Source organism: Podarcis bocagei, assembly GCF_964188305.1.
Source record: "Podarcis bocagei genome assembly, chromosome: 4".
Classification (NCBI taxonomy): Eukaryota; Metazoa; Chordata; class Lepidosauria; order Squamata; family Lacertidae; genus Podarcis; species Podarcis bocagei.
The window spans coordinates 28,552,152-28,567,574 of record NC_138128.1 but is presented as its reverse complement, the minus strand read 5'-3'; positions in this window follow the sequence as shown (position 1 = coordinate 28,567,574).

Here is a 15,423-nt window from a genome sequence, read left to right as displayed (position 1 = left end):
CCACAAACCTACCTCAAAGTAAACTGAATGACTGCTGTACCATTGAAATGTCTCAGTGCTCTAAAGTGGTCAGAACATGTATAGCACTCTTTTTCTCTGATTGTTGGATGGTTCAAAATGATTGAACCCCTGCCCACAGCCACTCCAACATTTGACCAATCTAGCATGTTCCACAAGTTTAAGTGCAACACTTCCAGAGGCAAAACCTAAATACATATGCAGTATAATAATCCAAGGCAGTAATGCTTTGAAATCCCTGTTGCTGGAAACCACAGGAGGGGAGGGTGCTCTTATACTCAGATACTCTTGCTTGAGGTTTGCCCACAGGCATGTGGTTGGCCCCAGATGGGCCATAGACGTGATCCAGCAGGGCTCTTCTTAAGTTCTTGTAACCCACAATTTCTCTACCTGAGGGCTGGGAATTTTTGGAACTAGGTTTACAGAGGATGTGAGGTCAGTATAAACAGCCCCTTGGTTACATCAGATGCTATAAATCATGTATCTCAATCACAAAGCCTGTAAGTTAGGAGCAAGATGTGGTAGGCAAGCATGCCAATAGTAAGAGATAATGGGTTTGTAGTCATTATCTTTGTAGCATTGTAGCAACATCTGGAGGGACAGAGTTTCCCTAGTCCTAGACTACATAGAGGTTATGGTGGCAGAGAGAGAGAGAAAAATGAATAATACTGTTGGGCAAGGAATAAAATGGACCTACTGCTCAGAATAGGGGACACGGGTGGCGCTGTGGTCTAAACCACAGAGCCTAGGACTTGCCGATCAGAAGGTCGGCGGTTCGAATCCCTGCGACGGGGTGAGCTCCCATGGCTCGGTCCCTGCTCCTGCCAACCTAGCAGTTCAAAAGCACGCCAAGTAGATAAATAGGTTCCGCTCTGGCGGGAAGGTAAACGGTGTTTCCGTGCACTGCTCTGGTTCGCCAGAAGTGGTTTAGTCATGCTGGCCACATGACCCAGAAGCTGTACGCCGGCTCCCTTGGCCAATAAAGCGAGATGAGCGCCGCAACCCCAGAGTCGGCCACGACTGGACCTAACGGTCAGGGGTCCCTTTACCTTTACCTTACTGCTCAGAATGCATGATACTGTATATGTTTCAGTCCAATGAGGGCTGCTAATTATATATATTAGCAGCCATTTAAGCTACACCCCTAAAAACAGTTCATTAAACTAGACAGAATCCTAAAGATGTATGTCAGTATGGCATGTTTAAGAATTTTAAGCAATGGAAATGTCTATTTTCTTTAACGATGCTACTATAGTCTGTAAGCCTTTCCCTTTGATTTATAGGTGTGTGTCCTGGTGCTTGGCATTTTGCTTGAACTACAGCGTAAAAATGTATTCTACCCAACCATAAATCAAAACAGCTTTCGGGGAATGCAAACTGTGACATGTAAAAGGCTTCCATGAGCCACTATCCTCTATTTCTTTGCTTGACTACCCACCCAGCAATTTGGTTGTTTATAGACTATTTAAATGCTTTACATGATCATTTTCACTGTGGACCTCTGTAATGTTTGGTTTCTGTAAAATTTTATGTCACACAATGATAATGTGTATAACTTGTGAGCATGTGCCCTCATCTTAATCTAAACAACAAGAAACATCTGGAGAAGGGCCATAGCTCAGTGGTAGAGCATCTGCCTTGCAAGCAGAGGGTTCCAGATTCAACCTCTGGCGTCTCCAGGTAGGATTAGGAGAGACTACTGCCTGGAAGCCCAGTGTAGACGGTATTGAGATAGATAGACCAATAGTCTGATTTACTATATGGCAGCTTCCTATACATTTTGGTGAAGACTCCTTGGGGGGAAAGGAACCAACAGCCTGTGGTTATTACTTGGTTTGAGTATCCAGGATAGGCTTAGTAGTAAGGGAGAGAGTCCATCAGGCAAGGCCTCTTTCCACCTGCTTTGCCTCACCCACTGGCCCTAGGAGTCCTCATAAGGAAGCTGTGCCCGGAGGAAGAACTGTGAGGGAAGAGACTTCGTCAGGCAAGGCCTCTTTCCCCTGCCTTGCTCCACCCTCTAGTCTCTGCTTCTCAATTTGTATTGTATTATTTTATGTACTGTGGCTTGCCATTGTTTTGTTGATTATAGTTTAGAAATTATTTATTGTACCTGTTGAGTGGATTTCTGTTTAACTTTTATATGTTGATATTATGTTATACTACTCTAATTGTTGAATGTTACTTTTTGATGTAGGTTGCTTATTTTAAAGTTTTGTTTTATTATCACATTTTTGTATTGCATTAGATTGTTATAAGATGTACATGTTTTGTTTCTTCAGCTTGTAAACCGCTGAATTGTAAGATAGAAAGATGGTATACAAATAAAAAAAATGATGATGATGAAATGATGAAAGAAGCTACTGAGGACAAGGGAAACTTTTATTTAGCGAACTTGTGTAAGCCAATTTATCTTAGGATCCAAACTAGAATAATTATTCCCAAAGCTTGATGGCAGCAAAGCTACTGAAGCCCACTGCTAGATTGAAAAGCATACAGACATTCAATTCCACATGGATGATGAATTTCAGACGCCTCTGCTGCATTCTTCCATAGAGTTCCACTGACAGCTAAACTTCATTTTGTTGACTGCGGATTGCTAGCGTTGGGAACTGGCAGTCTTGAGGAAGAAGGAGCCAGAAACATGAAGAAGGGAGTGACAGGGACTTACAAGGACTAAGCTACTCAAGGAGTGACATCTGTGCATACAGTATATGGTAAACACCAGAGGCCTTCTGAGGAGATGGAATTCCTTGAAGGAATCATGTCATATTTACTGCAAAATAAAGTCAGCCAGACTTGTCTGTCAAATTGCATTTATCTTACTTAGCTTTCCTTGGTTTTTGCTGGAGTCTTAGGCATCTTTTTCTTTCCTTTCTTGACATCACTGCATGTCTGTTGTTAAATGAGAAATTTCTCATAGAAATATGGCTGCCTTGCATTTTTTTTTTTTAATTCGGTCTACAAATTGGAGCATTAGTGGAAGCCTCTTAATCAGTCCACTTCACACATCTGATGAAACTGGTTGCAGCTTATGCGTTGACCAAACGTAATAACAGTTATCTCCTAAACTGCCTCTTCTCTTTTTTTTACAGCACAGACAAGGCTCCTCTTGTGTAGCCCTGCCAAGATTCTGAAGCCAACAGACCCCCAAAGCCATATTCCATTCTTTTTCCTGTCACCCACAATAATATCAGTACATTTTCAACAACCGAGAGGTTTCTGTCCATCTTCTCAGCTTAGCCTGGCATTAAAAAAATAAATAAATCACTAGAGTCCTACCTTTTTCTCCAAAGGAGAAGAAACAGCTGAAGAAACCCTCCAAGCAACTATCTCACCAGCTACAGAAGAAAGGCAGATAGGCCCTTTTATCCTGCTGTTTGGTCCTCAGAAACCACTTCTCAAGGCCCCAAGAGATAAACCGCTTGCAGAGCTGTTTAGTCACAGCCCTCTTTCTGCCACCACGTGACTGCTTGCTCTGTTGTGTCTGCATAGATCGTACTCTTCCAGCAGAGTGTGTCTGTTGTGTGTTTGTGTGTGAGAGAGAGATGGGGCAGAGAGAGAAATGATCTGTTTTTATTTCTTGTCTTGCGTGTAGGACAGAGGCCATGGGAAGAAGAGAATTCTATTTTTCTCAACTGGGGATGGCAGTGAGGTGAGGGCAGAGAATTCTGGAGGCATGTGTTGAAACTGCAGGCTATCCTATAGAATTGCAGTTTTATATGTTACCTTTTTTGCTATGTAGCATTTGAACATATATGGCCTCCTTGATCCCTGCCATTGTGAAATTAAATATTTTGGGCACAAATGACATCCTCTTCTGTGAATTTCTCCTGCACTTGCCTCAGTGAAATTGGGTTTGCACAGCAGTCATTCCCAAAGCGTGTGCCCTTAATGAAATATTTTCAAATGCTTTAAATGTGCTCTATGTTGTGAATCCCCTTCATGGATCACTGCCTTGCCGTGGCGAAGGGGCTTGAAGAACTCAGAGAAGCTATGAACTATGCCGAGCAGGGCACCCAAGATGAACAGGTCATAGTGGAGAGTTTTGACCAAACGTGATCCACCTGGAGTAGGAACCGGCAAGCCACTCCAGTATCCCTGCCAAGAAAACTCCATGGACAAAGACAACAGGCATATAAAAGTTATGACGCTGGAAGATGAGCCCCTCAGGTCGGAAGGTGTCCAACATGCTACTGGGGAAGAGCGGAGGACAAGTACAAGTAGATCCAGAGCTGATGAAGCGGCTGGGCCAAAGCCGAAAGGACGCCCAGTTGCGGATATGCATGGAAGCGAAAGGAAAGTCCAATGCTGTAAAGAAAAATATTGCATAGGAACCTGGAATGTAAGATCCATGAACCTGGGTAAGTTGGATGTGGTCAAAAATGAGATGGCGAGAATAAATATTGACATCCTGGGCATCAGTGAGCTAAAATGGACGGGAATGGGCGAATTCAGTTCGGATGACTATCATATCTACTACTGTGGGCAAGAAACCCGTAAAAGAAATGGAGTGGCCCTCATAGTCAACAAAAGAGTGGCGAAAGCTGTACTGGGATGCAGTCTCAAAAATGATAGAATGATCTCGATACGAATCCAAGGCAGACCTTTTAACATCACAGTAATCCAAGTTTATGCACCAACTACTGGTGCTGAAGAAACTGAAATTGACCAATTCTATGAAGAATTACAAGACCTTATAGAAGTGACACCAAAGAAGGATGTTCTGCTCATTATAGGGGATTGGAATGCTAAAGTAGGGAATCAAGAGATAAAAGGAACAACTGGCAAGTTTGGCCTTGGAGATCAAAACGAAGCAGGGCAAAGGCTAATAGAGTTCTGCCAAGAGAACAAGCTGGTCATCACAAACACGCTTTTCCAACAACACAAGAGACGACTCTACACATGGACATCCCCAGATGGGCAACATCGAAATCAGATTGATTATATTCTCTGCAGCCAAAGATGGAGAAGCTCTATACAGTCAGCAAAAACAAGACCTGGAGCTGACTGTGGCTCAGATCATCAGCTTCTTATAGCAAAATTCAAGCTTAAACTGAAGAAAGTAGGAAAAACCACTGGACAGGTAAGATACAATCTAAACCAAATCCCTTATGAATACACAGTGGAAGTGAGGAACAGGTTTAAGGATTTAGATTTGCTGGACAGAGTGCCTGAAGAACTATGGGTGGAGGCTCGCAACATTATACAGGAGGCAGCAACTAAAACCATCCCAATGAAAAAGAAATGCAAGAAAGCAAAGTGGCTGTCCAACGAGGCCTTACAAATAGCGGGGGAGAGAAGGCAAGCAAAATGCGAGGGAGATAATGAAAGATACAAGAAATTGAATGCAGATTTCCAAAGAATAGCAAGGAGAGACAAGAAGGCCTTCTTAAACGAGCAATGCAAAGAAATAGAGGAAAGCAACAGAATGGGAAGAACCAGAGATCTGTTCAAGAAAATCGGAAATATGAAAGGAACATTTCGTACAATGATTACCATAATAAAGGACAAAAGTGGTAAAGACCTAACTGAAGCAGAAGACATCAAGAAGAGGTGGCAAGAATACACAGAGGAATTATACCAGAAAGATATGGATGTCTCGTACACCCCAGGTAGTGTGGTTGCTGACCTTGAGCCAGACATCCTGGAGAGTGAAGTCAAATGGGCCTTAGAAAGCACTGCAAATAACAAGGCCAGTGGAAGTGATGGTATTCCAGCTGAACTGTTTAAAATTTTAAAAGATGATGCTGTTAAGGTGCTACACTCAATATGCCAGCAAGTTTGGAAAACTCAGCAGTGGCCAGAGGATTGGAGAAGATCAGTCTACATCCCAATCCCAAAGAAAGGCAGTGCCAAAGAATGCTCCAACTACCGCACAATTGCACTCATTTCACACGCTAGCAAGGTTATGCTTAAAATTCTACAAGGAAGGCTCAAGCAGTATGTGGACCGAGAACTCCCAGAAGTGCAAGCTGGATTTAGAAGAGGCAGAGGAACCAGAGACCAAATTGCAAACATGCGCTGGATTATGGAGAAAGCTAGAGAGTTCCAGAAAGACATCTACTTCTGCTTCATTGACTATGCAAAAGCCTTTGACTGTGTTGACCACAGCAAACTATGGCAAGTTCTTAAAGAAATGGGAGTGCCTGATCACCTCATCTGTCTCCTGAGAAATCTCTATGTGGGACAAGAAGCTACAGTTAGAACTGGATATGGAACAACTGATTGGTTCCAAATTGGGAAAGGAGTACGGCAAGGCTGTATATTGTCTCCCTGCTTATTTAACTTATATGCAGAATTCATCATGCGAAAGGCTGGGCTGGATGAATCCCTAGCCGGAATTAAGATTGCCGGAAGAAATATCAACAACCTCAGATATGCAGATGACACAACCTTGATGGCAGAAAGTGAAGAGGAATTAAAGAACCTTTTAATGAAGGTGAAAGAGGAGAGCGCAAAATATGGTCTGAAGCTCAACATCAAAAAAACAAAGATCATGGCCACTGGGCCCATCACCTCCTGGCAAATAGAAGGGGAAGAAATGGAGGCAGTGAGAGATTTTACCTTCTTGGGCTCCATGATCAGTGCAGATGGTGACAGCAGTCACGAAATTAAAAGACGCCTGATCCTTGGGAGAAAGGCGATGGCAAACCTAGACAACATCTTAAAAAGCAGAGACATCACCTTGCCAACAAAGGTCTGTATAGTAAAAGCCATGGTTTTCCCAGTAGTGATGTATGGAAGTGAGAGCTGGACCATAAAGAAGGCTGATCGCCGCCGAAGAATTGATGCTTTTGAATTATGGTGCTGGAGGAGACTCTTGAGAGTCCCATGGACTGCAAGAAGATCAAACCTCTCCATTCTGAAGGAAATCAGCCCTGAGCGCTCACTGGAAGGACAGATCGTGAAGCTGAGGCTCCAATACTTTGGCCACCTCATGAGAAGAGAAGACTCCCTGGAAAAGACCCTGATGTTGGGAAAGATGGAGGGCACAAGGAGAAGGGGACGACAGAGAATGAGATGGTTGGATGGTGTTCTTGAAGCTACCAGCATGAGTTTGATCAAACTGCGGGAGGCAGTGGAGGACAGAAGTGCCTGGCGTGCTCTGGTCCATGGGGTCACGAAGAGTCGGACACGACTAAACGACTAAACAACAACAACATGTTGTGAATCTTCCTATTTCTCCTCTCAGACAGTATCAAGATACAGAGCACATCTTGATACTGTGAATAATTTACATGATGATGTATAGAGTAGGATTAAAACTTCTTCCTTTTGTTCACAAGTTCCAGTCCTTAATTCAATAAGAGAGAGAAAAAATATGCATTTGCCTTTATGTGCATGAACAATCCCATTCCCCTCCACCACAAGGTACACTATTTTGCTTAAACCTTATTGAATGTAAAAAATCAAAAATGCATTTTAAAAAGTTATTGTAGGGCAGAGATTAGCCTAATACAGGGTTTATGTTTACCGCCTATTAATTATAAGTGCTTTCTTGCTTTTCTTAATCAATACCTCAAGGACAATGCCTTCATTCCATTTAAAACTAATAAAAGCATCACAAAAATAAACCCAGGAGTCCCAGCTAATGCATGCCTTTGACTTTGGCTCTGCACTAAGGGAAGCTGAAATTCTAAGCAGGGTCCTTTGAAAGTCCTTATCGAGTTAATTAATCTCAACTTTCATATTATGCAGGCTTTTATTAGAAAACCACAGTCACATGTGCTTCCTTCCTGCAGGTTGATGATTATGCAAGCACAGGCAAGGATGTGTTATTTACTCTCTTTGGGATTCAGTACACCTTTCGCTTACTCTCTTCTCACCTTTAGAACTGGCAAGAGGACACTCAAACCCATCAAAGCCCCACTAGCCATCTCTTCAACATAACCTTGGCTTGTGATTAATTATGCACCGAGCCTGTTGATGAATTAAGCCTCAGGACGTCCTACATAGATCCATCTCCTCTTTCACGGGCTTGTTCCCCTTGCACAGCTTAAGCATAAATCATCAGATTTGCTAGATGCTCCCTGAGCACTTTGGGAAAAGCAATCAAATGTAGCCCACTCCAAACTCAATCACAGGAGATGAGGTTCTGTGATTGGAGGGCAATCAGTTGGCACAGCACAGATGAACTCAGCATCACACAGAATCAAGTCTGCCTTGAAGCTTCAGCTATAACCCCAAGGTATTTTTTACAGATATTCTCAAGCTTTACAGGTGGCAGGTGGAGGAAATGGCTCCCTCACCCAAAGAAATATAGCATTAAGAAGGATAAGAGTGAACTAAGTCAGCATATGATTAATATATTGTAAACCACCCTGTGATCTTTGGATGAAGAGTAGTGTAGAAATTATTATTATTATTATTATTATTATTATTATTATTATTATTATTAGTCCAGAATTGTTTGTACACACAAAAGCCGGACATATAGTTGTGTTCAGTGCTATTTTTCTAGAAAAATGGGTGCCGGAACTCACCATGAACACCTTTCTTGTTCTCTTATAACAGGATTGGCAGCCACCTGAGAGGTGCAGGAACTGAGTTCCAGCAAGTTCCAGCTGAAAAAAGCCCTTCACCCCCTGTGAGCTTCCTAAGAGCTTCTACTGTAAGAAACAGGATGTGGTACTGGATTATTATTATTATTATTTTAATGTGATCAAGTAGGCTTGGGATGGGGAGCCTGCTGTCCTCTAGATGTTGTTTAACATCAACATGGCCAATGGTCAGGGGTGGTGGGATTTGGAGCCCCCAACATCTGGAGACTCCTAGACATCACATCCCTGCAAGAGGCCTCTTCTTTTATGCACTGTTGTCTAAATAGAAAATGTGTCCCCTGCTCAGCCCCACCCTGGGTTTCAGATTCAGCGTAATAATAATAATAATAATAATAATAATAATAATAATAATAATAATTTATTATTTGTACCCTGCCCATCTGGCTGGGTTTCCCCAGCCACTCTGGGCGGCTTCCATAGAAACCAAAAAACACTAAAATATCATACATTAAAAACTTCCCTGAACAGGGCTGCCTGAAGATGTCTTCTGAATGTCAGGTAGTTGTTTATCGTTTTGACATCTGATGGGAGGGCGTTCCACAGGGCAGGTGCCACTACCGAAAAGACCCTCTGCCTGGTTCCCTGTAGCTTTGCTTCTCGCAATGAGGGAACCACCAGAAGGCCCTCGGTGCTGGACCTCAGCGTCCGGGCAGAACGATGGGGGTGGAGATGCTCCTTCAGGTATACTGGGCCGAGGCCGTTTAGGGCTTTAAAGGTCAACACCAGCACTTTGAATTGTGCTCGGAAACATACTGGGAGCCAATGTAGGTCTTTCAAGACCGGTGTTATGTGGTCTCGGCGGCCGCCCCCAGTCACCAGTCTAGCTGCCGCATTCTGGATTAGCTGTAGTTAGGCTTAGAATTGGATCCCTGCAATGTTGAGCAAGTCAAAAGTTAGGAACGTTCTGTAATTTGTATCTTCCATGGGCCCTAACCACAAGATCACCCATTTAATTGGATGGTATTTGGAGACGTCACTTTCAAGATGTGGTAGTGCTGAAGCTGTATGAAGTGAATGCCTACGGTTCAAGACACAGAGGTGTGCAAGGCTTTGGTTGACCCTAACCAGTGGCAAAGCATGGGGGGGGGGCACAGAGGCGGTTGTCCCGGGTGCAAAAATTCAACATCCAGTGCTGCCTCAATGCACCCACGGACTTCCATCGCTGGGCTCTGTTGAAAATGGCTTCTCCTTGCTATGCCACTGAGCCTAACTTTTCTCAAAACGAGCACTCACACTATATTTTGGGTGTCTTTTGCGGGATTGCTTGCGGTGCTACATTTCCCAGGGACAGTGGCGTAGCGTGGGTTGTCAGCACCCGGGGCAAGGCAAGTAATTTGCGCCCCCTAACCCGTGGATTTTAGCACCCGAGTGCGAGCGCGCCCCCCCATGTTGCACCCGGTGCGGCCGGCACCCTTGGCACCCCCCACGCTACGCCACTGTTCCAACGTTCAGCTTCACTGGATGCCCACGAGTTATATTGTACAGAGAGAGGGATAAAAACTTTCCTCTCTGTCCACTCTCTCCTTGCCATGCCTTAGTTTTGCAGGCTTCTCTCCTGTCGCCTCTTGCTTGCCTTTTCTCTAAACTAAAAATAAACCCAATGCTGCCGCCTTTCCTCAGGGCACCGGCTCCATCCCCTTGCTTAGATTCCCTCTACCAAAGCTGAAAGCAGCCTGAAGTTCCTCCTGATCGTGAATGGGAAACAGCTGGCGAAGCCGGCGGCCTGCCAGGGAAGGGATCTCTTCCTAACCTGCTCCACGGAGCCCGTTCCTTGCAAGCGCTCCGTGTCCCTCGGATGGCGAGCGCCTTTGGAAACGCGGAGCAGGCGCTTGCCAGCGAGCAGCCCCCCCCGCCCCTTCCCAAGCTAATCCTTTTAAAACCGAAAGCCCCTTAACCCGCTGGCGAGAGGCTTGGCCGGGCCTCGCCCACCCACCGGCTTCCTCTCGGAGGTTTTTGGGGAGCGCAGGGCGCGGCGAGGCCTGGCGGCGCGTCGGGGTGCGAAGGCTGCCCGTGCCGGCCAGGCGTCGGTGGCAGCGTCGGCGCTGCTGCAGCGGCTGCTCCTCCTGCGAGCAGTGACTGGAGCGCAGCCGCAGCGGCGGCGGGGGGCGCGCGCGCGCTAGGGCACAAGGCTGGCGGTGGCGGCGGGGAGCCCGACGGAGGAAGGAACTTGTCCCTTCCCTCTGGACTCGCGCCCCCCCAGATGTTGCGCCCGGTGCGGCCGGCACCCTTGGCACCCCCCACGCTACGCCACTGCCCAGGGAACTTGCTAGTAGAAGGGAGCTGGCCTGCTTCTCAGTGTATTATTCAGAGGTTCACGCCCAGCCTCAGCTTTAAGTTTAGTTTCCTGGGAAGTGGGGCCAGACCCATTATAAATAGGGGGAGGAGCTGGTATTAGCCAGGCAGTCGGCTCTGGAGATTCACCCTCCCTGCCTTCCCTTTGTTAATGTTTCTTGTTTACAGGTTAACTTTTTCCTCCTGTTTAGTGGGCAATGCTACAGTTGTTGACTGGTTGCTGTTGAAGGACCGGGAAGAAATTTTCCTGCATTGGCAGGTTTTGTCTTCCCCGTAGCAATTCATCACAACTTGAAATCCTTTACAGTGGTGCCTCGCAAGATGAAATTAATCCGTTCCGCGAGTCTCTTCATCTTGCGGTTTTTTCATCTTGTGAAGCACGGCTATTAGCGGCTTAGCGGCTATTAACGGCTTAGCGGCTTTAAGAAAAAGGAAACAAACTCGCAAGAACTCGCAAGACGTTTCGTCTTGCGAAGCAAGCCCATAGGGAAATTCGTCTTGCGGAACGACTCAAAAAACGGAAAACTCTTTCGTCTTGCACGTTTTTCGTCTTGCGAGGCATTCGTCTTGCGAGGTACCACTGTAGTCTCTTCTTCCCTATAATGGGGTGTGTGTGTGTGAAGTGGTGACTCACCCCCCTGTGGCGGCGATTCCAGGGTCCCCTCTTAAAGGGGTTACATAAATTGGGCATCACTGGCCATACACTGAAAGGTTGTCAGTGAACTATCCTGCCTGTGGGGATATGGGCTCGCCTGCCTGCCTACACTTACGTCGCACAGAGCACCCCCAAATCCCATTTACCCTGATGTGCCCCAGTTCCCTGGCTGGGGACTGGGAGGGATACGCACCCAAGGCCTAACCAAGGTCTTCCTACATTCAGAAGTTTAATAAAGTTGTGGCCTAATTTTAATTCCATAACCTTTTCAGAGTCTTTATTTCCTTTCCCACGTTCCCTGGGGCTGGGGCTGTCGTGCCTGATCACGCAACAAATTGTGTGTTTTATTCTGCTTTGTGAAAGGGAAATTTATATTGGGCCTGATAAGTTATGCTTTGAGAACAAGGTATACAAAACGTTAAACGAAGGCTGGAGCTGATTGCCAAACTGTGCTGGCAATAAAAGTTTTAGCATCAGAACACAGCCAGCAATTTGATTGCTGATGTATGAAACAGAATAAATTACAGTTTAGTCTTCCACAGCTATATTGACTCTGGAACACTGCAAGCAATAAAAGCATGTTTGTAAACTAAGGGGCAGATTAGAAGTTACACACAAATGTGTAATGAAGCCCTAGCAGGTGTTGTTGTTGTGATTATTATTTTTTAAAGGAAAGCAGCCTCAGGAGGCTGCAGTTTTGTTTTCTTGTGAGCAGTGGAGGGCTGGTGGTTGTGGGAGAAAAAGGCTGCTTCATCCTTTTCTTACTGGCCATTTTCCTATCCTTGATCTGCTTTCCTGTGTGTGTAGCTCTGAAGCTGCTTTTTATTAACAATGGGAAATAGTAGAGACACCCACATGTAGACATTTTGAATAGATATGGCCTCAGCACACTGCATCCAACTGATCAATACTAGTAGCAATCTGTGCTTCCACTTGGATGATAAATAAAATGATATTTGGTTTGATCTTTTTTGGCATTCCATTCTAGTGCACTTTTAGAATCATAGAATCATAGAGTTGGAAGAGACCACAAGGGCCATCGAGTCCAACCCCCTGCCAAGCAGGAAACACCATCAGAGCACTCCTGACATATGGATGTCAAGCCTCTGCTTAAAGACCTCCAAAGTAGGAGACTCCACCACACTCCTTGGCAGCAAATTCCACTGTCGAACAGCTCTTACTGTCAGGAAGTTCTTCCTAATGTTTAGGTGGAATCTTCTTTCTTGTAGTTTGGATCCATTGCTCCGTGTCCGCTTCTCTGGAGCAGCAGAAAACAACCTTACTCCCTCCTCTATATGACATCCTTTTATATATTTGAACATGGCTATCATATCACCCCTTAACCTCCTCTTCTCCAGGCTAAACATGCCCAGCTCCCTTAGCCGTTCCTCATAAGGCATCGTTTCCAGGCCTTTGATCATTTTGGTTGCCCTCCTCTGGACACGTTCCAGTTTGTCAGTGTCCTTCTTGAACTGTGGTGCCCAGAACTGGACACAGTACTCCAGGTGAGGTCTGACCAGAGCAGAATACAGTGGCACTATTACTTCCCTTGATCTAGATGCTATACTCCTATTGATGCAGCCCAGAATTGCATTGGCTTTTTAATTGCATTGGCTTTTTAATTAATTGCATTAATATTTAAGTACTATTCTGAACCCATTTTTTAAAAAATCTATTTGAAATATTTTTTCACCTGCCTTCTGATCTCTACATGTAGGTCATCTTCACTTACAGAAATCAATTATAACCAGATTTACACCTCATTGACTTTGAAGCCTCTCTGTATTGGTCTATTGAATTGGCACTCCGTCAAGAACATTCAGTTATCCATCAGCAAATATGTAAGTTTCCCAAACTAACTTACTCCTGCATGCTGACAAATAGATTTGTAACAGGTTTTCCCCAGTAAATATTCTGGCCAATACTAATGGCTTGAAGTTATCATTTGTAATTGATTTAAAGGACAATAAAATATAGAAATGAAAATATATTCATGAAAATAATGCACTTTATGTGACATTACTTGCATTGTAAAATCGCGCTGTTCCAGCAGACCTGTGAGACAATTCTATAATAAAACACTGGAAAGAGTTACTTAATGTGAAACATAAAGCGAATGAAAAGAGGAGAAAGCCACATATAGATGTCTTAGTGTGAATAAAAGTGTGCCATTTTGAAAGCATTTTAGTATAAATTAGTACAATCCTGCTTTCATACAAAAGAGGAGACTTCCAGCTCAGGACCAGTATGTAATTTACAAGAACTGGCTAATAAATAGGCATTTTAAGCCATTTATTCTGTCTCATGTTGCTTAGTTCCACAAAAGTCAATGTGGCTATTCTCTATTAAAGACAGGAATATTGGCTGAAGTGATGTGATGATTGTACAGATCAATCTGTATACATGCAGGAGGCCTGTAACAGAGAAATATTTTATGCCTCTGCTGAAAGCCCATGAATACCCAATGTGATTTTCGGCCTTACAATTTAGAAATTAATGCTTAAAGCTGCATTAAAATGACATTCTCAAAGTGAATTTGGACGGCATTTTTGCCAAATGGACAGGGGAGTTGGTAACATTACATCAGAATTGAGTCTTGCACACTGTTACCTCCAAATGGTCTGGAGGAGGAGGAGGAGAGAGAAGAAGAGTTTGGATTTGATATCCCACTTTATCACTACCTGAAGGAGTCTCAAAGCGGCTAACATTCTCCTTTCTCTTCCTCCCCCACAACAAACACTCTGTGAGGTGAGTGGGACTGAGAGACTTCAGAGAAGTGTGACTAGCCCAAGGTCACCCAGCAGCTGCATGTGGAAGAGCGGAGACGCGAACCCGGTTCACCAGATTACGAATCTACCACTCTTAACCATTACACCACACTGGCTCTTGTCCAGGACACTACTATGTGGAGCACTCCTACAGCCAGGGTCTCACATGTGGGTGGGTATCTTTAGTGATTCAGGCTACAAACCTATACAGTATTCTAAACATAGAAGACCTGTAGAGAGAGATGTTCAAGATCAGGATGTAGGGCTGCTTCACGCATGCAAGAACATCACTTGGTTTCTCAGTGCAAGCAGGACCTGAACAGAAGAGTGGGCTTCCCTTCTGTGGTTTCCAGCAACTGGTATCCAGAAGCATCAGGATTACCCTGTCCCCACAACAAACTTATTTATTCCATTTATTTATTATTGTATTTTAGTGCTTTGAAAAATAGCTGTTCCCCTAATCGCGGTGTGGGTGTCTCTTCAACATTATTATTAAGTGGGTGAACAGTAGTACATCAATTCACTCTCCCATCCATTATCTGTGGGATGGAGAGCAGGCTATTAAAACTCAAATACAACTTGGGGAACTATTATGCAAAGATTAAAATGCAATTTGGGAAAGCATCTGAATCAGTCTTAAAAGGATGCTCTGTGGCTCACTCTCTGCATCTTCCAACTTTCGAAGCAGCACTCATTAACCACAAACCAGACACAATGGGTGGGTGCTATATATGACTGTAACAAATGGAGATAAGTATAAAATGGTCATTAGGAATGCAAATGGTTAAAGGCTATGCCCTGTGAGATACTCTGCTATTTTCAATGGGCACAGCTTTGTAGAAATACTTGCTGGCAGCCCATTAGATTTTGCTGCTTGGAGAGAAGGACAGGATTGTGACCCTACCAACCCACCCCTTTTCCACGTACAGAAAAGGAAGTTCTTGTCAGCTTCGCCTTTGAGCCAGTGCCACCGACTGGGCTCAACCTCTTCAGCCCTGACTGGGCCAGGCGAGCTGGAAAGCACTTCCAGAGACCTTCCACGCAGGAAGCAGGTCTAAATGCTGTGGACTCACAACTCAGAGCTGTGAGCACCAAACTCACTTCCAGCAGTCAGTGGAGCACAGCAGAG